The 14,235-nt window shown below is 43.1% G+C and overlaps 1 pseudogene; it reads right to left on the bottom strand.

The window, feature by feature from the left end:
• Positions 1-13,045: 13,045 nt before the first annotated feature.
• Positions 13,046-13,878, bottom strand: LOC139020340 (small ribosomal subunit protein uS2B-like; annotated as a pseudogene).
• Between the last annotated feature and the right edge of the window lie 357 nt (positions 13,879-14,235).

Below are 14,235 nucleotides of genomic sequence, written 5' to 3'. Positions count from 1 at the left end.
TGCCCCCTGGTGGTCAGTGTGCTCCCACAGCGGGAGCTCTGCTCAGCCACAAGCCAGGCTGATGGCTACCAGCACAGCGGTGGTGGTAGGAGCCTCTCCTGCCTCCTCAGCAGCATTAAGGATGTCCGACTGCAGCTTAGGCCTGCTCCCTGCTGGCAAGTGGACATCCCCCGAGGGCTCCCGGGCTTCCAGAGGGATGACTGACTGCCAGCTTAGGCCTGATCCCCTGGACTGCGAGAGGGCACAGGTCGGGCTGAGGGACTCCCCTGAGTGCACAAATTTTTGTGCACTGGGCCTCTAGTATATATATACTCTGCTGTTTGGTGATGAAGTGCTCTGAAGATATAAATTAAACCCAACTGATCAAGTATTTCATTTAAGGTCACTGTATCCTTGTTGCTATAAATGGGGTGTTAAAAAAAAACCTTACTGTCAATCTCTCCTTTTATGCGCATTAAAATGTGTTTTACAGCCCTGGCCGGTTTGGCTCAGTGGATATAGCGTCGGCCTGCGGGCTCAAGGATCCCAGATTCGATTCCAGTCGGGGGCATGTACCTTGGTTGTGGGCACATCCCCAGTGGGGGGTGTGCAGGAGGCGGCTGATCGATGTTTCTCTCTCATCGATGTTTCTAGCTCTCTATTCCTCTCCCTTCCTCTCTGTAAAAAATCAATGGAATATATTTTTAAAAATGTGTTTTACACATTTAGATGCTCCTATGATGGGTGCATAAATGTTTAGCAGAGTTATATCCTCTTACTTGTTTGCCCCTTACTTCTTTTTGTTTTTAATGTATTTTATTGATTTTTTTTTTTACAGAGAGAAAGGGAGAGGGATAGAGAGTTAGAAACATCAATGAGAGAGAATCATCAATCAACTGCTTCCTGCACACCCCCCACTGGGAATGTGCCCCCAACCAAGGTACATGCCCCTGACCGGAATCGAACCTGGGACCCCTTAGTCCACAGGCTGATGCTCTATCCACTGAGCCAAACCGGTTAGGGCTGTAGCATACTTCTTTGTCTCTTACTCTAGCCTTTGTTTTGAAGTCGATTTTGTCCAAAATAAGTATTGTTACTCCAGCTTTTTTCTCCCCCATTTCTATTCACATGAAATATCTTTCCACCCCTTTACCTTTAGTCTGTGTATGTATTTTGTTTTGAGGTGAGTCTCTAGTAGACAGCATATATATGAATCTTCCTTTATTATTCAATCAGTTACCCTATGTCTTTTGATTGGAGCATTTAAGACATTTACATTTAAAATAGTTACTGATAGGCACATATTTATTGCCATTGTATTCTTTTTTTACTGCAATATTTTATTTTATTTTTATTTTTTGAATAAACTATTGTTCAGATTATTACAGTTGTTCCTCTTTTTTCCCCCCATAGCTCCCCTTCACCCAGTTCTCACCCCCACCCCATGCCTTTACCCTCCCCTCATTGTCCTCGTCCATAGGTGTAAGATTTTTGTCCAATCTCTTCCTGTACCCCCCACATCCCCTTCCCCCACAAGAATTGTCAGTCTACTCCCTTTCTATGCCCCTGATTCTATTATATTCATCAGTTTATTCTGTTCTTCAGATTTTTTATTCACTTGATTTTTAGATTCACTTGTTGATAGATATGTATTTGTTGTCACTTTGTTGTTTATAATTTTTATCTTTAACTTTTCTTCCTCTTCTTAGAGAATACCCTTCAGCATCTTACCTAATAATAGACAAATATGTAAATTGACTGTCCCTTCAATACGCTCACCAGCCAATCAGGGAAGTATGCAAATTAACTCAACAAAGATGGCGGTTAATTTGCATACATAGGTGCCCAGCAGCCTGGGTCCCAGGAACATCACTGGCACCCAGGTCACTCCAAGGTAGGCCCTGTGTGGGCCCTGAGCAGTGTAGGAAGGGCCTGAGCCAGGGGGCTCCTGGGCAGGGGTGGAGCTTGCCATCGGAGCTGCGGGGGCCCCTTCCCAAGCCTAAAGCCTCAGCCAGAGGCGTTAGGCCTGGGCGGGGGGCAGAGCTGGTGATCCAGGGAAGATAGGGGTCTCCTGCCCAGGCCTGAAGCCTGGGCCATAGGCATCAGGCCTGGGCTGGGATGGAGCTGGAAATCGGAGGGGTCTGGGAGCCTCTGCCCAGGTTTGATGCCTGGGCCAGAGGCGTCAGGCCTGTGCGGGAGGCGGAGCCGGCGATCAGAGGGAGATGGGGGTCCCCTGCCCAGGCCTGACGCCTCAGCCAGAGGTGTCAGGCCTGGGCAAGGGACTGATCAGGCAATAGGAGGGTGATGGGGGTCGACACCTCTGGCTGAGGCATCAGGCCTGGGCGGGGGGCTGAGCCGGCGATTGATGTGAACTACAGAGGAAACACCTTTTCTGACCGCTCATTGGCTAAGCTCCCTATATGCCACTGGTAATATTCTTAGTAACGGGTAATAAGAATCCAAAAAGGTGATCTAGGGTTTTTCACCACACTCCTGGTGAAAAAAACGAAGGTCTACTTCTCTAGGGCTAAGAAATGTCATATCCTGCCCTAGCTGGTTTGGCTCAGTGGATAATGCCTCGGCCTGCCAACCGCAGGGTCTGGGTTCAGTTCTGACCAAGGGCATGTACCTAGGTTTCAGGCTCCTCCCTGGCCGGGGCCCAGGTCAGGGCTCATGCAGGAGACAACCAATCAAAGTGTTCCTCTCACTTTGATGTTTCTCTCTGTCTTTCCCTTTCTCTTCCACATTCTCAAAAATCAATGGAAACATATCCTCAGGTGAGGATAAAAAAAAATCATAAAGAAATGTCATATCCTATGAAAGACATCTTGAAAATGCCTAAAGAAAGTTGTCATTTTTTCATGGTGAAAGGACTGGAGTCCGTGTTGATGAAAAAACCTTGGTGGCTGCAGTGACTGGCAGTGGCCCCAGCAGCGGGGTGATGGGGCTGGTGCCTTCCCCTGATCAGCCCGGTCGCCTCCCACAAAGGGAGGCCAGACTGCTGCTTAGGCCCGCTCCCCAAGGGGAGCAGGGAGCAGGCCTAAGCTGTCACTAGGACATCCCCTGAGGGCTCCCAGTATGTGAGAGGAGGCAGGCTGGGCTGAGGGACCCCCCGCCCCAGTGCATGAATTTTGTGCACCAGGCCCCTAGTTTCATATAATACTGGTTTGGTGGTGATGAACTCCTTTAGCTTTTCCTTGTCTGTGAAGCTCTTTATCTGACCTTCAATTCTGAATGATAGCTTTGCTGGGTAGAGTAATCTTAGTTGTAGGTTCTTGCTATTCATCACTTTGTGTATTTCTTGCCACTCCCTTCTGACCTGCATAGTTTCTGTAGAGAAATCACCCGAGAGTCGTATGTGTACCCCCCCATAGGTAACTAACTGTTTTGCTCTTACTGCTTTTAAGATTCTCTCTTTGTCTTTTGCCCTTGGCATTTTAATTATGATGTGTCTTGGTGTGGTCCTCTTTGGATTTCTCTTGTTTGGGGTTCTCTGCACTTCCTGGACTTGTAAGTCTATTTATTTCACCAGGTAGGGGAAGTTTTCTGTCAATATTTCTTCAAATATGTTTTCAATATCTTGCTCTCCCTCTTCTTCTGGCACCCCCATAATTCAGATGTTGGTATGCTTGAAGTTGTCCCAGAGGCTCCTTATACTATCTTTATATTTTTGGATTCTTTTTTCTTTTTGCTTTTCCGGTTGTGTGTTTTTTGCTTCTTCATATTTCAAATCTTTGACTTGATTTTTGGGATCCTCTTGTCTGCTGTTGGATCTCTGTATATTATTCTTTATTTCAGTCAGTGTATGCTTAATTTCTGATTGGTCTTTTTTCATATCCTTGAGGGTCTCACTAAATTTCTCGGAGGTTTCTAGAAGATTCTTGAGTAACCTTATAACCGTGGTTTTGAACTCTATATCCAGTATTTTGCTTTCCTCCATTTCTTTCATTTGTAACTTGTTACTTTGTCTCCACATTTTGGTTGCTTCCCTGTGTTTGTTTCTATGTACTGGGTAGCTGCTAAGTCTCCTTGAGTTGATAGAGTGGCCTTGTGTGGTTGGTGTCCTATAGGGCCCAGTGGCTCAGCCTCCCCAGTTACCTGAGATGGACTCTCTTAGTGCACCCCTATGCAGGATGTTTGCACAGTCTTTTGTAGTTAACCCTTGATTGCTGTTGGTATCACTGGGAGGAATTGACCTCCAGGCCAATTGGCTTTGGTGACCAGCCATGTCTACACTGGAAAATCTGTTGCACAGGAGACACCCTATGGGGCAGGACTTGCTTCAGTGGGGGTTTGGTGCTCACTGAATCTGTCCCGTGAGTGTGTCTTTTATGGATGTGAAGAGTTGTAATCCGTTATCATCTCCAAGGAGGTGCACGGTCAGCCACTATCTGGGGCCACTCAGCAGGAGCTACAGAGACATCTGCAGATTCCTCCTCTTTGTATGGAGTTTGGAAGTGCCCAGGTGAGGCCCAGCTATGACGCAAGGCTGCTGCTTCTACTAGGTATTGGGCCTTCTTTTGGAATCTCTGGGGCTCTCTGATCCAGCTGCAGTTTGTTTTAGGCGAAAGGACAGGCAATTCATATGCAAAAGCCGATGCGCACAGTTTGGGTGGGGTTATAAATTGAGTGGGGTGTGGTCTCTGGGAATCACCAGGGTGGAGCAAACAGCAATGGCTTCCCTGAACTGGAGAAGTCCCTGGTTCTCCGCCCGCGCACCCATGCAGGAACAATGATTGCTTCGAGCACCTCTAAGAGTAAGCCGCCCTCATGTTCCTGTTCCAATGCCAGACAGTCCAGTTTCTCCCTGTATGTGTCTGGGTCCCCCAGAGTCTCGCCTGTCACTGTAATTCAGGGCAAGCGGGAGCTTGTATCTCCCTCCTGGTTTAAAGAACAGCACATCAGGTGCCAGCACTTTCTGCGCTTCCACACCTCTTACCTGTCTCAATGTGCTTTCTTCACCTCTCTAGTTGTAGAATTTCCACTCATCCAGCTTTCCCGTGGTTCTGGGTGGTAGTTGTTCTGCCATTTAGTTGTGATTTTTGTGTGGTTGTGAGAGGCAGCAAGTATATGTGATTACCTATGCCACCATCTTGCTTAATCACCATTGTATTCTTTTAAAAACATGTTTTAAAAATTGATTTGAGAGAGAGAGGAAGGGGGAGGGAGAGAGTAGCATTGATTGATTGCCTCCTACACTCTACCTTTTGGGGATGGAGCCCACAACCTGGGTATGTGCTCTGACTGGGAATTGAACTGGTGAGCAGTCAGTGCATGGAATGATGCTCAACCAACTGAACCACACTGGCCAGGGCTGCCATTGTATTCTTTTAACTCTTTCCCTCTCCTCTTCCTCCTTCTCCTCCTCCTCCTCCTCCTCCTCCTCCTCCTCCTCCTCCTCCTCCTCCTAACATGCCCTTTAACATTTCTTATAATGCTGGTTTGGTGATAAGAAACTTATAGCCTTTTCTTGTCTGGAAAGATCTTTATTTCTCCTTCAATTTCAAATGATAGCCTTGCTGGGTAAAATATTCTTGGTTGCAGATCCTCGTTTTTCATCACTTTGAATATTTCTTGCCAGTCCCTTCTGGCCGGAAATGTTTCTATTGAGAAATCAGCTGATAGCCTTATGGGAGCTCCCTTGCAGCTAACTGACTATCTTGCTTTTGCTGCCCTATGATTCTCTATTTGTCTTTTACCTTTGGCATTTTAATTATTGTGTGTCTTGGTGTGGGCCTCTTTGGGTTCATCTTGTTCAGGACTTTTTATACTTCCTGGACTTGTGTGTCCTTTTCCTTCAAACGGTTAAGAAAGTTTTAGTCATTATTTCTTCAAAAAGGGTCTCAATCCCTTGCTTTTTCTCTTGTCCTTCTAATACTCTTATGATGTTAATGTTATTATGCTTCATGTTGTCCCAAAGTCCCCTTAAACTATCCTCCTGCTTTTTAATTCTTTTTTTTCTTTTTTCTTCTCTGATTGTGTGTGTTTTTTCCTAACTTGTCTTCCAAATCGCTGATTCGATCCTCTGCTTCATCCAAACTACTTTTTAATTCTTCCAGTGTATTCTCAATGTCAGATATATTTTAACTCCTGACTGGTTCTTTTTCATGGTTTCTGTCTTTTTTCATGCTGTTGTAGTTCTCACTGAGTTCCTTGAGCATCCTTATAAACATTACTTTGAACTCTATCTGATTGTGTGCCTCCATTTTATTTAGCTCTTTTTTTTTTTTTAGAGATTCTTCCTGTTCTTTCATTTTGCGCCTGTTTATTGGTCTCCCCATTTTGTCTGTCTCTTTGTTTTCTTCCGATATATTAGATAGATCTCAGTCTTCATGGAGTGGCCTTATTTAGTAGGTGTCCTATGGGACCCAGTGGTATGATCTCCTTGATCATATGAGCTGTTTTCTCTAGGAATGTCCTTTTTGTGGGTTATGTGGGCCCTCCTGTTGTAATTGAGTCTTGATTGCATGGGATTGACCCACAGGCTGGCTGACTGTGACGCTCAACCCAGACCTTGGCATGCAAGCTGTTGTGCAAAGTGCTGACCAAAAAATTATTTTTTAAAAAGTTAATTAAAAAATGAAAAAGAGACTAAGAAAAGATAAAAGGAAAAAAATAAGGAAAAAGAGTAAAGAGATAAGAAAAGAAAAAATGTTTAAGAAAAAAGAGAAGATAAAAGAAAAACATTTAAAAAGAAAAGAAGTCCCATTCGCCGCAGCAGAGTTTAGTGTCTGTTGTGATCTCCCTCTGGATAGGCTCTTTGTGAAGTTTGGGATCCTGCTCTGATGTTGTCTGAAGCTTGCCACTTGGTGTGTTGTTTTGGGGCCTCTTGGGAGGGACTCTGGAGCAGGCCAGTATCAGACGTCTGGGCCTGGCCCTTGGCAACCTGTTTGAATATACAAGTGATCCACAGCTTTTAGTTGCTTCTGTGGGGCATGGCTGCACATGGAAAGAACCAAGCTACTTTTCAGGACAGCTTTTATTGGAACTGGGCCCCAGGGCAGGTCAGCAAATGTGCCAAGGCACCCCAGGATCCACCTCTGCCTCTGCCTGCCTCCATTTGCCAGCTGCTTGTTAAGCTCAGTCACTGAAAGAGCCTCTGGCAGAATCTGAAGGATGGGGCTAGTGGATCTCTCATCAGGGGGAGGTGCGGTTCAGACTTAAGGAAACGTGGTGGGTATAACACCCCGTAACACCCTGTTCCAGAGCCACACGTCTGAATCTTTCCTGGATTTTGGCCTGACCTCTTTAGGATAGAGCAGCTAGTGGTCAGATGGGTAGACCTCCTGAGCCCAGAGATTGGTCTGCCAGAAAGGGAAAGCCAGATGGATGTTTCTATCAGATCTCCTGAGGGGTAAGCACCAATCAGGCTCACGGGAAAGTGGCGTGAGCTGCCCTGCTTCAAAGCCAGTCACTGATACCCCCTGAGTCAGCTCTGACTTCTTTGCCTGGGCCTATGCCCTTGATTCCTCAGCAGGGTGTAACATGGCAGAGTGCTGCAAGAGGCATTCCTGATGGTGTGGTAATTGCTCTCCCTCAGGCTGATGCCATTCAGAGGGTATTGCTCCATCCAAGAAAGATGGCCACTGCAGTATCCGAGAATGATTCAGTACAGGGATCCTGGTGGCTGTCCCCCTATACTTCTCCCCAAGCCACAAACCCCAGATTCTGTTCAGATGACTCCAGTCCACACCACCCTCCCTCTGCCAGAGCCCAGGGTGTGTGGCTATGAATGAAATTTTGCATGTTGGCCCTTTAAAATATTGCCTGTATCTCCATCAGACTCTGCCTCTCCTTGGTGGACAGAAACCTTGCTGCTTTTCACAGCCAGAAGCTATGTGGGCCTCTTCCCAGCTCTGATGCTCTGGGCTGGGAAGCCTGGCCTGGGGTTTAGGCCCCGCATCTCGTCAGAGTAACCTACCATGGCTGAGGTATCCCTCTGGCACCTCAGCCACCACCCGTGGGACCTGTGTCAACCCCTTTCAAGTCTCCGCCCTTCCTACTAGTCTTGATGTGGCTTCTGCAAATCCTTGGTTGTAAGACTCCTCTTCAGCTAGTCCTCAGTTGGTTATTCAGGGTGATTGTTCCCCAATTTATAGTATTTCCAATTGGGTCCTGGGAGGAGGTGAGTGCAAAATCCACCTACTCTGCCATCACCTGAACATTCTCTCTCTCTTTCTTTAAAAGATTTTTTATTTTAGAGAGAGAGAGAGAAAGGGGGAGGCAGAGAAAGAGAAACATTGATATGAGAGCGCAGCATCAATTAGCTGCCTCCTGCATGTCCCCCACCTGGAATCAAGCCTGCAACCCAGGCATGTGTTGTGACCAGGAATCGAGCAGGCAACCTTTCAGTGCATGGGACAATGCCCAACCAGCTGAGCCACTGGCCAGAGCTCTTCTTTTTAAATTCTTATAATAGTAATAGTTCATCACAGTTGCAGTTATTAGTTTTTCTTCTTTTCTAGCATAAGCATCTAAAGGCTATAAATTTCCTTTAAGTGTAAGAGTAAGCTGCATGTCACAGTTTGATACATAATCAAATTTTCTAATTACTCTTTATTTTTTTACACATGAGTTATTTAGAAGTGTATTTTTAAACTTACAAATGATACTATTTGTTTATGATTTTTAATTTTTATTGACCTTCACTTTTGTATTGTGGTCAGAGAGTAAAACCTCTGATAAAAGTTACTTTAAAATTTGTTGAGACATAATTTGTGTACTGAAATGTCATTATTTCTTATAAATGTAATGGGTTTTTGAAAAGAATGTAATTTTTCTAATTATCATATATAACATATATTTATTTAATAACATTTGATAATTATGTTGTTCAAATCTTCTATATCTAAATTTTTGGTCTATTTGATGCATCAGTTACTGAAAGAGAAAAATAAAAATCTCTCACTTGGATTGTGGCTTTGTAAATTTCTCTATGTAATTCTGTGTTGAATCTCTAGACCAGTGGTTGTCAACCTTCCTAATGCCTCGACCCTTTAATACAGTTCCTCATGTTGTGGTGACCCCCAACCATAAAATTATTTTGCTACTGTTATGAATCGTAATGTATATATCTGATATGCAGGATGTATTTAGGCGACCCCTTGTGAAAGGGTCATTGGACCCCCAAAGGGGTCTCAACCCACAGGTTGAGAACCGCTGCTCTAGACCAATTTGAGGAGTATTGGCATCTTAATAATATTAAGTCTTCTAATCCATAAGTATAGGATGTTTTTCCATTTATTTAGATTATTAATTACTTTCAACAATGTTTTGGCCCTAACTGGTTTGGCTCAGTGGATAGAGCGTCAGCTTGTGGACTCAAGGGTCCCAGGTTTGATTCCAGTCAAGGGCATGTACCTTGGTTGTGGGCACATCCCCAGTGGGGAGTGTGCAGGAGGCAGCTGATTGATGTTTCTAACTCTCTGTCCCTCTCCTTTCCTCTGTGTAAAAACTCAATAAAATATATTAAAAACAACAATGTTTTGTAGTTTTCAGAGTATAACTTATTTTTTTAATTGTGATAAAACATATTACATAAAATTTACCATCTTAACTATTTTTAAGTGTACAGTTTAGTAGCATTTAGTACATATATATTATTGTTCCACAGATCACTACATTTGTTTTCATTTTACAAAGCTAAAACTCAATACCCATTAAACAACAACTCTCCATTTCCCCTTCTCCCCAGTGTCTGGTAACTACCATTCTATTTTATGTTTCCATAAGTTTAATTTCGATACATAATATAATCATACAGTATTTGTATTTTTGTGACTGGCTAATTTTATTTAGCATGATGTTCTCGAGGTTCTTCTATGTTATAGCATGTGACAGTATTTCCTTCCTTTTTAAAACTGAGTAATATTCCATTGTTTGTATAGCATATTTTGTTTATACATTCATCTCTTGATGGATATCTGGGTTGCATCCACATCTTGGCTCTTATAAATAAAACTGCTATAAACATGGGTGTTTGAATATCTCTTCAAGATCCTGTTTTCAGGGTTTGTTTTTTTTGTTTGTTTGTTTTGCATATATACTCAGAAGTGGGATTGCTGGATTAATTTGTTGTTGTTTTTTTATTGCAGCCATCCTAATTGTTGTGAGGTGATATATCAGTGTGGTTTTGATTTGCATTTCTATAATGACTAGTTATATTGAGCATCTTTTCACTTCTTGGTCATTTATGTATCATTTTTGGATAAATGTCTATTCAAGTCTTTGTCCAGATTTTAATCAGGTTATTTGTCTATTTGTTGTTGAGTGGTACGAGTTGTTTATATATGCTGAATACTAAACCCTTATCAATCAGATATATAGTTCAAATATATCATCCCCCATTCCATAGGTCACCTTTATACTCTATTGATTGTATCCCTTGATGCACAGAAGTATAAAAGTTTGGTGTTGTCTCTTTTTACTTTTGTCACTTGTGCTTTGGTATCATATACAATAAATCATTGCCAAGTCCAATGTTGTGAAGCTTTCCCTATGTTTTATTCTAGTTTTAGAGTTTTAAGTCTTCTGTTTAAGATTTTAATCCATTTTGAGTAATTTTTGTATGTAGTATGAGGTAATGATTCAACTTCATTCTATTGTATTTATTAAAAAGGCTATCCTTGCCAAAACCGGTTTGGCTCAGTGGATAGAGCGTCGGCCTGCGGACTGAAAGGTCCCAGGTTCGATTCCGGTCAAGGGCATGTACCTGGGTTGCGGACACATCCCCAGTGGGAGATGTGCAGGAGGCAGCTGATCGATGTTTCTCTCTCATCGATGTTTCTAACTCTCTATCCCTCTCCCTTCCTCTCTGTAAGAAATCAATAAAATATATTTTTTAAAAAAGACTATCCTTTTACCATTATGTATTTTTGGTACCCTTTTTGAAAACCAGGTGACTGTATATGTGTGGGTTTGCTTTGGGGCCCCTTTTCCCATTGTATTGGTTTCTAAGTCTGTCTTTATGCCAGTACCACACTGTTTTGTTTATTGTAGCTTTGTAATATATTTGGAAATCAGGAAGTGTGATGTTTCTAGTTTTGTTCTTTTATATATATAATTGAATTTTATATATATAATTGAATTTTATATATATAATTGAATTTTTACAGAGAGGAAGGGAGAGAGATAGAGAGTTAGAAACATTGATGAGAAACAGCGGTCAGCTGCCTCCTGCACACCTCCTACTGGGGATGTGCCCGCAACCAAGGTACATGCCCTTGACTGGAATCGAACCTGGGACCTTTCAGTCCGCAGGCCGACCCTCTATCCACTGAGCCAAACTGGCTACAGCTAGTTTTCTTCTTCTTCTCAAGATTGGTTTGGCTATTCTATATCCTCTGTGTTTCCATATAAATTTAGGATTTTTTCCCTATTTGTGAAAAAGAATGAGAATGTAGTTTTGATAGGGATTGCTTTGAATCTGTAGATCACTTTGGGTAATATGGAAATTTTAACAATATTATTCCAATCCATGAGCATAAGCTGTCTTTCCATTAATTTGTGTCTTCTTTAATGTCATTCATCTGTGTTTTGATGTTTTCATTACATACGTTTATTCCTAAGCATTTTATTCTTTTTAAAAAACTGATTTGAGAGAGATTTGTTGTTCCGCTTATTTATGCATTCATTGGTTGATTCATTTTTTAAATTTAAATTTTATATTCTTGACACTATAGCAGATCTCCCCAATTTTCCCCCCTTTGTCCACCTTCCCTCAGCCCCTGACTCCACTTCCACTTGGTCCTCACCACACTATTGTCTGTATCCATGGCTGTGTTCTTTAATAGTTTATTTTTGAAAAAATATTTTTAATTGATTTCAGGGAGGGAGAGATAGAAATATTGATGAGAGAGAAGTATTGATCTGCTGCCTCCTGCATGGCCCCCTACTGGGGATGGATTCCCCAAACCCTGGGCATGTGCCCTGACCAGGATAGATGCTCAGCCACTGAGTTACACTGGCTAGGCTGCTTTTATTTTTTAAGGATAAATTTTCTGAATACAGAATTCTTAGTTAACACTTTCTTTCTTTGAGCACTTTGAATATATTATTCCTCTGGCTTCTGGCTTCTGCTGAAGTCAGGTTTGAATATTATTGGGGTTCCCTTGTAAATGATGAGTCATTTTTTTCTTACTCCTGTCAAGATTTTCTCCTTGTCTTTGACTTTCAGTATTCCTCATATGATACTTCTGTTTGTAGACCTTTTTACCTTTATCCTTCTTTGAGTTTGTTGTGCTTCCTGGCTATGTAATTACTGTTTTTCAGTACATTAGAGAAGTTGTCAGCCATGATTTTTTCAAATATGCTGCACTTAATAGTGACCCACATTTCTCTGAGCCCCATTCATTTTTTTAAAATTCTTTTTTCTCTCTGTTCTTCAGGTTGCATAATCACTATTGATCTTTCTTCGAATTATTATCTTCTGCTAATTCAAATCTACTGTTGAGCCCCTTTAGTGAGTTTTTCATTTCAGTTATTATACTTTTCAATTCTAGAATTTCCATTTGATTCTTTCCTTATCATTCCTATCTATTGACATTCTTTATTTGCTGTGACATTTTCACCATACCTTTTCTACTCTTTAATCATTGGTTTCCTTTTGTTCTTTGAACATATTTGTAATAGCTACTTTGAAGACTTTGTTAAATTTGACATCTGGTTGCTCTCACAGGCAGTTTCTGGTTTGTTTTTCTCCCCCAGTGGATGGGTCATACTTTCCTGTTTCCTTGCATGACTAATATTTTTTTTGTTGAAAACTGGACATTTTAGATAATATATTGTAGCACCTCTGGGGACTGGTGCCTCCCCTCTGGTGCTTGTTGTTATTTGCTAGTTTTTTTGTTGTTGTTGTTTTGGTTTCTTTAGCAACTGGCTGGAATCTTTTTCTTTCCTGTACTGGTAAGCTTCTGATAATGCTCCCCAGAGAGCATATTCTTGGGTTATGTCCATTGTCATCCTGGGTTAACAGTATATTTTGTGCATGTTTTAATTTTTAGAAATTCTATTTTCCTTCAACCTTATTTCTATTTTGCTTAAAAGTTTGCGGAACTTTTAAAACTCCTCAGTTTATTCCTACCCATTCAGTGGCCTGCACAGTGGGGGGCTGCAGACCAGTCTTCAGGGGCAGACTGAGCTCTCCAGGCGTCAGTAGGCAACTGCCAAATAGACACAGAGGGCACCGGCATGCCTTCACACCAGTCTGCAACCTCAGGTTGAGCAGCAGTGAACTTGGGGGCTAGAACATCCATTCACCCTGAAGTTCCTCCTTGGAGCACAGCCGTGGTCTGCTCTTTGCTTTCAGTCTCTTCAGGAGCTCTATCGAAGTAGACATCAGATATGACCTCCCATGGTGTTCACTGGAGATGGTGCCACACTGGTGCACACCTTCCTGGGCCAGGCAGGATCCACTGCATCTGCGTGAGCCCCCTTGTTATTGCAAGGGATGGCAATGTCCACACAGGCAGAGGAGAGTCTGTGTTACACAGGTTTACTGCCCCCGTGAGAAGCTGATGGGCAGCCCTGGAATCAGTAACCACAGAAGTCTCAGCTCCCAGATGGCTGCCTGGATCTGGCTAGTGAAGGTTCCAGGAGTGAGGCGTCCAGCAATAGCTGTGGCTCCGGTGGCAGCAGCAAACTTCAGCACAGCTCGTGGCCAGTATGCCTGGACCATATGACTGACATCAGCTGGGTTTTCAGTGGCCACAACGGCACGAGCTGCCAGAAGCTTCTCCCAGGTTCTCTTCAGATTTATGATGTAGATGCCATTACTTTTCCTTTCGTGGTTGAATTGTTCCATTTGGAAGTCAAGGTTGGTGCCACCAAGCGGGTTCCTGCTGCAAGGAATGTGAAGACATCCTCCTCTTTCATGTGCAGGACATTTAGGGCTCCGGACATTGTGAAAGTTCTCCTTCAAGTTACATGGGAGCCGAGAACAAGGCTATTTGGGCCCCTCCCTGGGTAGCTGGGGAGGGGGTGGGGTGGAGGACAGTGGTTTTTACAGGGTTCTCTTTGGCTGTTTCATTTCCTGACCATAGCCAGCTGTTAAGGTTTACTAATTGCTATGTGATTGCTTTATTTTAAACTAGAGGCCTGGTGCACGAAATTCGTGCACTGGGGATGAGTGGGGGATTCCTTAGCCCAGCCTGTGCCCTCTCGTAGTCCGGGACCCCTCCCTCCTTACCACCCACCTGCTTGCTGCTTTCTACTGCTCGGCTTGCTGCTCCTTAGTGCTGCCCGGAAGGCTCCCGCCAC

Source organism: Myotis yumanensis, unplaced genomic scaffold, assembly GCF_028538775.1.
Source record: "Myotis yumanensis isolate MYYU_CA2020_CCGP unplaced genomic scaffold, mMyoYum1.0.hap1 SCAF_12, whole genome shotgun sequence".
Taxonomy (NCBI): Eukaryota; Metazoa; Chordata; class Mammalia; order Chiroptera; family Vespertilionidae; genus Myotis; species Myotis yumanensis.
This window is presented reverse-complemented; position numbering and strand designations above follow the sequence as displayed.